Source organism: Rhynchophorus ferrugineus, unplaced genomic scaffold (genome assembly GCF_030347505.1).
Source record: "Rhynchophorus ferrugineus isolate W39M unplaced genomic scaffold, kcgeb_rfMv2 rfM2, whole genome shotgun sequence".
NCBI lineage: Eukaryota > Metazoa > Arthropoda > Insecta > Coleoptera > Curculionidae > Rhynchophorus > Rhynchophorus ferrugineus.
The window spans coordinates 20,320,146-20,329,327 of NW_027472581.1; the positions used below are offsets into that span (position 1 = coordinate 20,320,146).

The 9,182-nt window shown below is 29.7% G+C and overlaps 1 long non-coding RNA gene across 1 annotated transcript in view; it reads left to right on the plus strand.

Annotated features, from left to right (window-relative positions):
- LOC143191231 (uncharacterized) overlaps positions 1-8,583 on the plus strand; it is a 212,297-nt gene extending 203,714 nt beyond the window's left edge. Inside the window, exon 3 of the long non-coding RNA XR_013004446.1 lies at positions 8,458-8,583. This is a non-coding gene — a long non-coding RNA (uncharacterized LOC143191231). The remainder of the gene's footprint in view (positions 1-8,457) is intronic.
- The last annotated feature ends 599 nt before the right edge of the window (positions 8,584-9,182 follow it).

The following is a 9,182-nucleotide window of genomic DNA, read 5'->3' on the forward strand; positions in this document are numbered from 1 at the left end:
GAATTAGAAAATGAAACAAAATGATTTTTGTATACGAAACGTTAGTACATTAATATTTAAGGAACTCTATAGTAGAGGTTCATCAGTTCTGGAAATTAAAACAACTATGGGATGTATATATATATATATATATATATATATATATATATATATATATATATATATATATATAGTATATTCAAAGGTTTTTTAGTAATGCATCATGGACATATGTGACGTCGAAATATTGCACTGTTGGCGAATTAACTCTGAGTTTGGCTTTGACATACAAAAAAATTCTAATGTAAATAAAATAATTGAACAAAAATATTATGAAATATAATTTGTTTTAACATTATAGTAAATCTAAATTACAAGCTACAGTTCATTATTATTCATAATTATTCATAATATTAGTAATAATTTTTACCGGTTAGAAGCGAAGACTCCAGAGCCCCCTATTGACTTTTTTCTCTATTATTCTATGTTGCTAATTTAAAATTACATTCTTCAGATAAGTAATCGTATAATCTGCATCCTACCTACAAATCACAAGTTAAATAACTTTTTAAACCCCTCCCTAGTCGTAAAAAAGAGAGCGAAACTATAAAAATAAAGATGAAATTAAAATTCGGGTCGCGATGGTAAACCCACATCGTCAAAAGACCGCCCGCGCAAAACAAAAGAATCCACATGATATCGTCGGACAATTACCGTGGCGCATTCGTACGCACACCCCGCCTCGTTCATCATCGGAGTAAACCGAATTATTCATGCAGTCACTTAAATAAAAGCATTGTCATTTTATTAATTTGTTGGTCGTGACAATAAAGCGTCGTAAAATTAACGCCATTGCCCTTTGGCTTGTGTCACTTTTAGAGGTTAGGACTTATCGGCCATACGATTTTCGGTATAAGAGTTATTTAAAATATTCAACGAGTTAGGATTCGTTGATTCGATGCGACAGTGTTGCGTGCCGGAGTGTTATTAAATTAGTGGGTTTTTAGTTCTTTCTTAAATACCTTCAAGTAATAATATTATCATGTGATTTTTGATGGATTATTGTTAAATTTCTGGTGTTTATTTTTAATAAAATGAATATCAAATAAACAATTGGAATTTCATATGTTGTTCCGTGAAAAATGCATGAGTGCATATATATATATATATATATATATTGGGAATATCTTTAAATGTCAAGTGAAAGAGAGCTTATACCTTCGATCCAAAATAATGTTACTTCAAGCCTTTTCCTCCTATTAGCATCTGAGGTACAAACAGGGATCTAATCTTTACAAAATTCAGCTTGGGCTATCACCCTAATTTGATAGCTCTTTCACTTTAGAATTAGCGCTAACGAGAGGCTTGACTACCTGTATAGAAAGAAAAAGATTTCTTACTAAAAGGCTTCATCTTCTGTACGAAGGACCTTAACGGGTTCATTATTGAGTAGTTGTATATGGCGGTTGGGTCAGTTAAATTGGTAACAGAAATTTTGAGAGACTTAGAGGACTTTTAATCTGTAAGTGTTCTGATTCTGATAAACTTAATAAATATTAGTAGATTTAAAAGATTTTTCTATTCTTGATTGAGGATTATCAGTAGTACCCAGACTCATAAGTTACTATAAAAAAAGAGCCTCCTTCAAATATTAGGAAGTCATATTGCTGTGAAGATATTTGAGTGGCTCTATGATAAAGTTTGGCACGTGGCTGTGGCCCTGACGTCACTACGACGTTTAATTGACCAATAAAATTTAAATAAAAATCAATTTAGTTTCTGAAATAAATGTATTAAATAATTCAATGAATGAAATAAATATAATCTGTAAAACTACAAATTATTTATAAGATATAAATCTTACATAGTATAAAACAAAGTCGCCTTTTCTGACCCTATATCCCTATGTGCGCTTAAATCTTTAAAACTACGCAACGGATTTTGATGCGGTTTTTTTCAATAGATAGAGTGATTCAAGAGGAAGGTTTATATGTATAATACATGCATAATATACTAAGGCAACGTTGCTAATTTTAGAGATTTCTAACGTGATGTCGTAAATTAACGTATTTTTTAGGCTTATTTAGCAATTAGCAAAAACGCTGCCTAACCCTACGAGTTAGATCAAATTAATGTACTACAGTATTGTGCACCATAAAAAGGTCCACAAAAAAGTCCGCGATGGTATATGCTTATCTTTTAGGGATAACCCACATTAACCATTTTTATTGTTTAATTTTTACGTGAGAAAATGGCTTATTTACGAAGCTATTTTAAGCAATACGGCATTAATCCTTATCGAATTAAGTACCTTAAATACAGTGTGCAATTAATATAGATCAATATGGTTCATTACAGCATGTAAATTAAACAAATATTTTCGGAGATATTACAAATTTAAAATTTGCGTTTAAAAATGTGTAATGTAATAAAAATTGTAAGAATTTAGATATTCCAAAGATAGCAGGAAATCTTCATAGTAAGTGTAGGGGAAGAGGAATTGTTTTACTCCAAATTTATTGCGTGCAGGCCAAGGGCAGTAATGAATGAACCAAAAATACTGGATCGATTTTAATCATGTTTTCATTGAGTGACATAGGCATATATATTTTATGCCCGTGCAAAGTCGGAGCGGGCCGCTATGTTTTTATATACAACGTTCATATTTTTTCTGTAGTGTATTTAATTTAGTATCAGCATTGCACCCGTGCGAAGCCGGGGCGGGTCGCTAGTATAGTATAAAAATAAGTATATTTATAAAATATAAATATTATCATAAACGAAGAACTTTGGAACAAATCAAAATTATCTCTTCTGCTTCATTCCTTTTTCATATTTGTTTATGTTTTCATTTGTTTTTGTTTTCTAATACTGAAAGGACACTTTGGGTCTTTCTATGTTAAATTTCTGTTTACCTGTCTTATTCAAAAGTATATGGTGTATATTATTTTTAACATTCCATCTGGAAGATCACTAAAAAGTGTTTAATTAAAAGCTTCAAATTTACATTTCATTAAAAAGTTTGATAAATAATAAAATAAAAAAGATAGCTCAAAAACTACTCACAGTACAAAGAAACAGTTTTCTAGGGCATGTGATATTGCCTTGCCTTGTTTGTTCATATAGGATCATCTGAAATTGAAAGTATAAAGTGAATTTGCAATTTCTCAACTCCTGGTAATACAACCCCTTTTACTATGGAATTAATCCTCTTCACAAATTCCTAAAGGCAAATGTTGAAAGAAAAATTATGTTTTTGTTGAGGAATTTGTATTTCTAAATCCATGAGGTCTAATAAATCCAAAAACCGATCTCAATTAAGTCAATATATTTATTCTGTTACTAACTCAAGATATGTTTCTTTAAAGAAATAAACTCCTCCAAAGTACTTACTAAATATTTAACTGATAGAATAATTTTGTATTATTTAACTACTGAATATCACTGACTACTAACTTTGCCTAACTATTAACTACTTGGTTTGCATTGATGAGCTATTCTGACTATCAAATAGTAGATCCAAGTATAAAACAATATATTCAGTTTACATAGCGTCTATCGGAAAGGCATTACTGCTGAAATTAAAAAAAATAGTATTTGAATGATTATTATAATGAATAAACTTACCCCAACTTGTTGGGTTGGGTAAGGGGTAAGTCCCATCAGTTTGGGATACTGAATTTTATCGACCTAATGTTTAACGACAGTGGGATATATCTTCAACATCAGGAAAAGGCTTCTTTGTCAAAATAGTTGAAAAACGTGAAGACATAATAAGAATATTTTCATATTCCTCCTACATAAGATCTTTCTCTACATTTATTCTTTGTAGTATATTTCTTGGGTTATGACTTAGTTAAAGCCATATTGGAGATGTGTGTAATTTAATTGACATTTTCTATGATATGTTTGATCTGTTTAGTGTTCCATACATTTTACTCTAGTGGTATTATATAATTTTAGTTCAATAATTCACACATTTCAATTTAATTAACGGTTTTAAATTTATTCCATTGAATTTAAGAGAGTTGTAAAAAATCATCTTCAAAAATTGGAATTTGATTATATAAATTTATGTGAACAAAGCTTAAAAAACTTGTATGGGCGTTCAAATTGTGCTCTACAAGAGATGTATATTTTGGCCTGGAGAGGAAATGGTGCTTGTTTGTTTTTTAATTAGCGATGTCTACTGGCGAAAATGTGAAGTATCAATGTAAAAAAAAACTATTAAACATCCTAACCTGACTATTACATTGTTGGTTTTAACCTATATTTACATGAAATAATATATTTGAATGTAGCGTTATAGAGATTATTGCTATTTGATTGGAAGAAATCTGCTTCTGAAAGCTATCAAACACTTTTATAAAAACTTCTAAATAATAATAATAATCAAAACAAAATAAAGTCCAAAAATTTCAACAATTAATTCAAGAGTATTTAGACAAAAACCTAGTTAAAACTCTCAAAGAATTTTGTTTAATATCCTAAAGGATGGAAAATATCATCAACACCGCAATTTCATCGCCTGCCTGTGAAAAGAAACGAATTTTCGATGACATATTGTAATTGACAAAGGAATGTGTATCTATTATGACAATCCTAAGACCAAACATTCACCAGTTAGACCAGCTGAACCGTCCACATGTTGTCTTACAAATCTTACGGTGCATATGGCGAGATCAGCAAGGTGTCTTGAATTAAGAGCTGCTAAGGCCGAATTCAACCGTTACTGAGTTGCCAACTGATGCCAATTTAATAAATGTATTGACATATTCTTGCGAAAAAGGCCGACAATAGTTAGTTGCAGACGTAAGGTCATCCTCTTACATGACAGTGCTCGGTTATACGTTGCTAGAATTGTGAAGGATTTACTGTTTCATCTGGAATGGTATGGATGTTCTGTTCATTATTTGTTTTGAAAATACTGGAGAGTTGCGAAAATGGACCGATGAAGGGATAATTACCAAATCAGTTCAGCCATTCGACACTGTATTAACATATTGTTAAAAAGAGAAATTATTGTATTTTTTCAAGGTGAGAAATCATTAAAATACATGGACAATTAATATGTTTTGTAATTCTTCTAAACTTTACCAGATAACCTGGTTACGTTTCAAGTATCAAATAAGAAAGCTATTTCAAGACCTGTACAAAAATAAACCCAAATTGTTATTGCAGCCTGTTGAACCAATGTAGAACTTCTGTAGTGAAATACATGATTTTAGATAAAGCATAAAATGCGCACACAGCTCAAAAATACAAATTTTTTCATGTGGGACCCAAATTTCCGTTATAATATAACCAACAGCCGAATTATTTTAAGAAATCACTAGTATAGGTATAATAGACTTTTAAGATATTATATTGAATAATAAAATGCATATCGAACGACAAAACTTCTTGAGCTTCTTAGTTGTATATACATTTATCGATTAAACTTAAAATAAAAAATTGTAAAATTTAACACGATACCCTCTTTAGCCCACAGGAAGACACCTGGTATCTCGACTGAGCAATAAAACTAAACGTTAATGAGTTTACACTAAGAGTTCCTCTCCAATTTTCTAAAAGGTTTACGCTATTTAGACTAAATTCGCACACCAGGAAGTTTTCAATCCTTTTTTCTTTAATCATTTTCTTCGTACATAATGCATCTCGTTCTGATGCGAATGATTTTTAAATTATTATTTTCACAGCTTTTAAGATATTAAACAGCACTTTCTTGATGACTACTAGTAATAAAATCCATAAAATGCCATAATATGACCCACTTTAGTTAAGGTTTTACAATAGAACTTTGATATCATAAAAAATAACTTTGTTTCTAAAATGGACTAGTACTCTAAAATATTCTAGTACTGTTTTGGTTTTTCTTCAGACTTACAAAGTAATGTACTTTATTTGCCTATGAGTGCTTTATAATAATTGTATTCCCTTTCACTCAATTGTCTCACGCTGGCTCAGCTACGGTAATATTTTTTATGTTACATCCTTTTATATCTTTTATTTTTAAAAATCAAGATTTCCATCAAACCGTTGTTTTTCTAGATATGTTATTGTAAATATTGCTTCCACTTCTATAGCTGGGCAACATCATTATTTCTATGTAAAATACGTGCTTTAATTTTGGAGAAACTGTGATGGAGAAACTCACTAAGTAAATTTGAGAACATCTAGGGATATATTAAATATTTAGAATATCGTCAGAGTGTGATCTAATAAAATTATAATACATATTAATTAGTTTTGTTCAATACATTTCATTTATAGAGATTTTCAATATTAATATTAAGGTATAAGGATATGTTTAATTGAGTGGTATATATAAAACCAATTGAAATAGAACTAATTAGCTATCTCCAATACAAACACTTATCTTAGAACTATTTAACCGTGCTGTCGAATTTAATATTGTCGAAAAATATTAAAAAATTATTATTCTAACACGAACAGATATTTTATATATAGTCCGTGGTTCAGGCCTCACATGAAGTTGTAGGTCCAATCCAGAAAAACTCTAGCAGATAAGAAGGAGACTCTAAAATATAGCAAAAGAATAATACAAAATGGTACAGAAGTATACATTTCACTGTTTTTTGAGTTTCATTTAAAATATTTCTGTCGCTTTGTCGTTTTTGTCTTAATTCCTTCAACTTTTCATTCAGTTTAGTTATTATTGGTCGATATGAAACACTAATTTCTTGAAATTGAATTTTCAAATGTGAGTTATCGCTCTCATATTTTAGTATTTCTGCCCGTGTAAATTCCCTCAACTGCTTTTTTTTCTTAAATTATGCTTTGCATTATTATAAACAGTACAGATATTTTTATTACTCCTTTTTGATAAACAGCTCCTCCGATGTTAAATAAAACGTGTTGTTGTTCGTGGTTATTGATGTTATAGCGTAAACATATGTTTTCCATAATTTTAAGGGTATACAACAGTTTTATTCTTCTACTAAAGCTTCCTCTAAAACAATCAAACAAAAAAATTTACTTTTCCATTGATAATATTATTTTAGATTCAAAATGTTTTATGACATTTTTATAATATATCTTTAATACATTTTTCCTTTTATGTATTCTATTATTATTAGTTCAACGTGTTTGTGTGAAGTACTTCGAAAGAGTGTCAGTGCATCCCAATGTACTCGCTAATGAGCTAAATATGCGACGTGATAGTGAAGTGCGTAGACTAAAACATTTAACATCACCTGATCTGATTAGTGGACATATATAAACTTTAAAATAAGACTAATTAATTAAGATAATATTTTACACAGAAGATCGCTGCTTTTCTGATTTTCTCGCTGACTGAATCGCTGATTTTCTGCATGCCATGTAAATATAATACAGACATAAGAAAGACTTATTGCCTATAGAGCAGATTGTGGAATCACAAAGAGTAAAAAAAAACTTTTATGTATTGACAATAACATGTTGCATCTAAAGGAATGTATAAAATAAAATAATAATAAATTTAGAAAGGCAAAAATTTCCATTATTAATGAATAAAAGAAAATATTATCAGATTATCAAACAAATATATGAAAATAGATGTCATAGCTGAGCTGAGCCAGCTATGGTTATTTACCAATTATAAAAGTTATAAGTAAATTATTTTGTAAGCTTGAAGAAATGCAGCATAACATACTAAATATCTCTAAATATTTAGTTCATTTTGGAAACAAAGTTGTCTACTGAAGACATGATGTAATAATCAATACTTACCGAAGTTCTACAACATGGGGCAAAAGTCCCGCTACCTTTTCACGCAATTTCCGTTAAGTGCCAATAATGGAACGATTATTTTCAATAAATTTTGTCTCTATTTCTGCTCGTTCTTGTGGTGTATATTTATCCATATTAGAATTTGAACGTCTACTTAACACAATGGTTAAAACGAGACTGAGTTAAACGTCAGATAACCAAGATGGTGCACCATCAAAATGGTAGAGGAGCTTTCGCCGCACCTTATATTTGCAATAATTTGAATATGTGTTGAATGAAGATTTGATCAGCAACCAGTAATAACTTTATCATTATACAATTAAGTTTAAAATAACTATTAAGGGAAGCTATTCGATGCTAGGCACTGTAAATAGTAACGTGAATTTTTAATGGGTTTTGTCAGCGTTTTGTCATATCAGAAAAAGTATTATTTTCTGATGTGACATCTAAAATGATTTTCTAAATATATATATATATATATATATATATATATATATATATATATATATATATATATATGTGCATATTTATTAAATTTAGTTCAGCCCTCGTCAAAGCCGAAGTAGAAAAAAGAGCACATGCAGAAAAAAAATATAAAAAGATTTACACAAAACGGGGACAATCAGTCGAACACGTAACGCTCAGGGAGCGGAAGCGAGATAGAAGGCGTATTTATTTAAATCGGAAGCAGTAGAGATGTAAATGAGAGGGGTAAATTCATTCTATTTTATATTTTGATTACAGGTTGCGCATTCCTAACGTACTTCAATCCAGAGAGCGCGCTCAATTGCCAGAACGCTCTGCATGAGAAAACTACGTTGTCAGGGGTAAGTGAGTCCTTCAGGTTCATTAAATTTTGCTTTTTTTTTCTCGCGCTGCTTTATTTGAGACCTTCTAATAAATACCGTACTAATTATTAGATTAAGTGTCTTGAATTAATTAACATGGAAATAAAATATCATGCAAGTCTAAAATTATTGTATTTGGTAAATATTATGCTATGAAATATTACTATTATGAATATGCAAGTAGGAACACTAATATTGCTTTGGTTTCTCTTGAGCAGTAGGTGATAATTTTAACTATTATAAACCAATTAATTTTCGAGATGGAATTCGGAAATTACCTGATGGAAAAAAGCAGCCACTATCGATAGACAATATCGCGATTTTATTGACAATATACTGTATAGATTCCTTCAAAATAAAACAAAAATTTAACTGATTTGTAGGCCTATTGTGTAATTACCGAAAGTTATTTAGAATTAAAATTATGTTAAAAGAAATCATTTATATCCATTAAATAAACTATTAATTTATTTAGTGATGAACAGTTGATAAAAGCTTAAAATAATAAAAGGATATATATAAAATAGCTGCATATTTGATAGCATTAATTAATATATTTACTAAAATTCTGTGAATCATAACATCATATATAATACATGATTATACTTGGGGAATATAAGA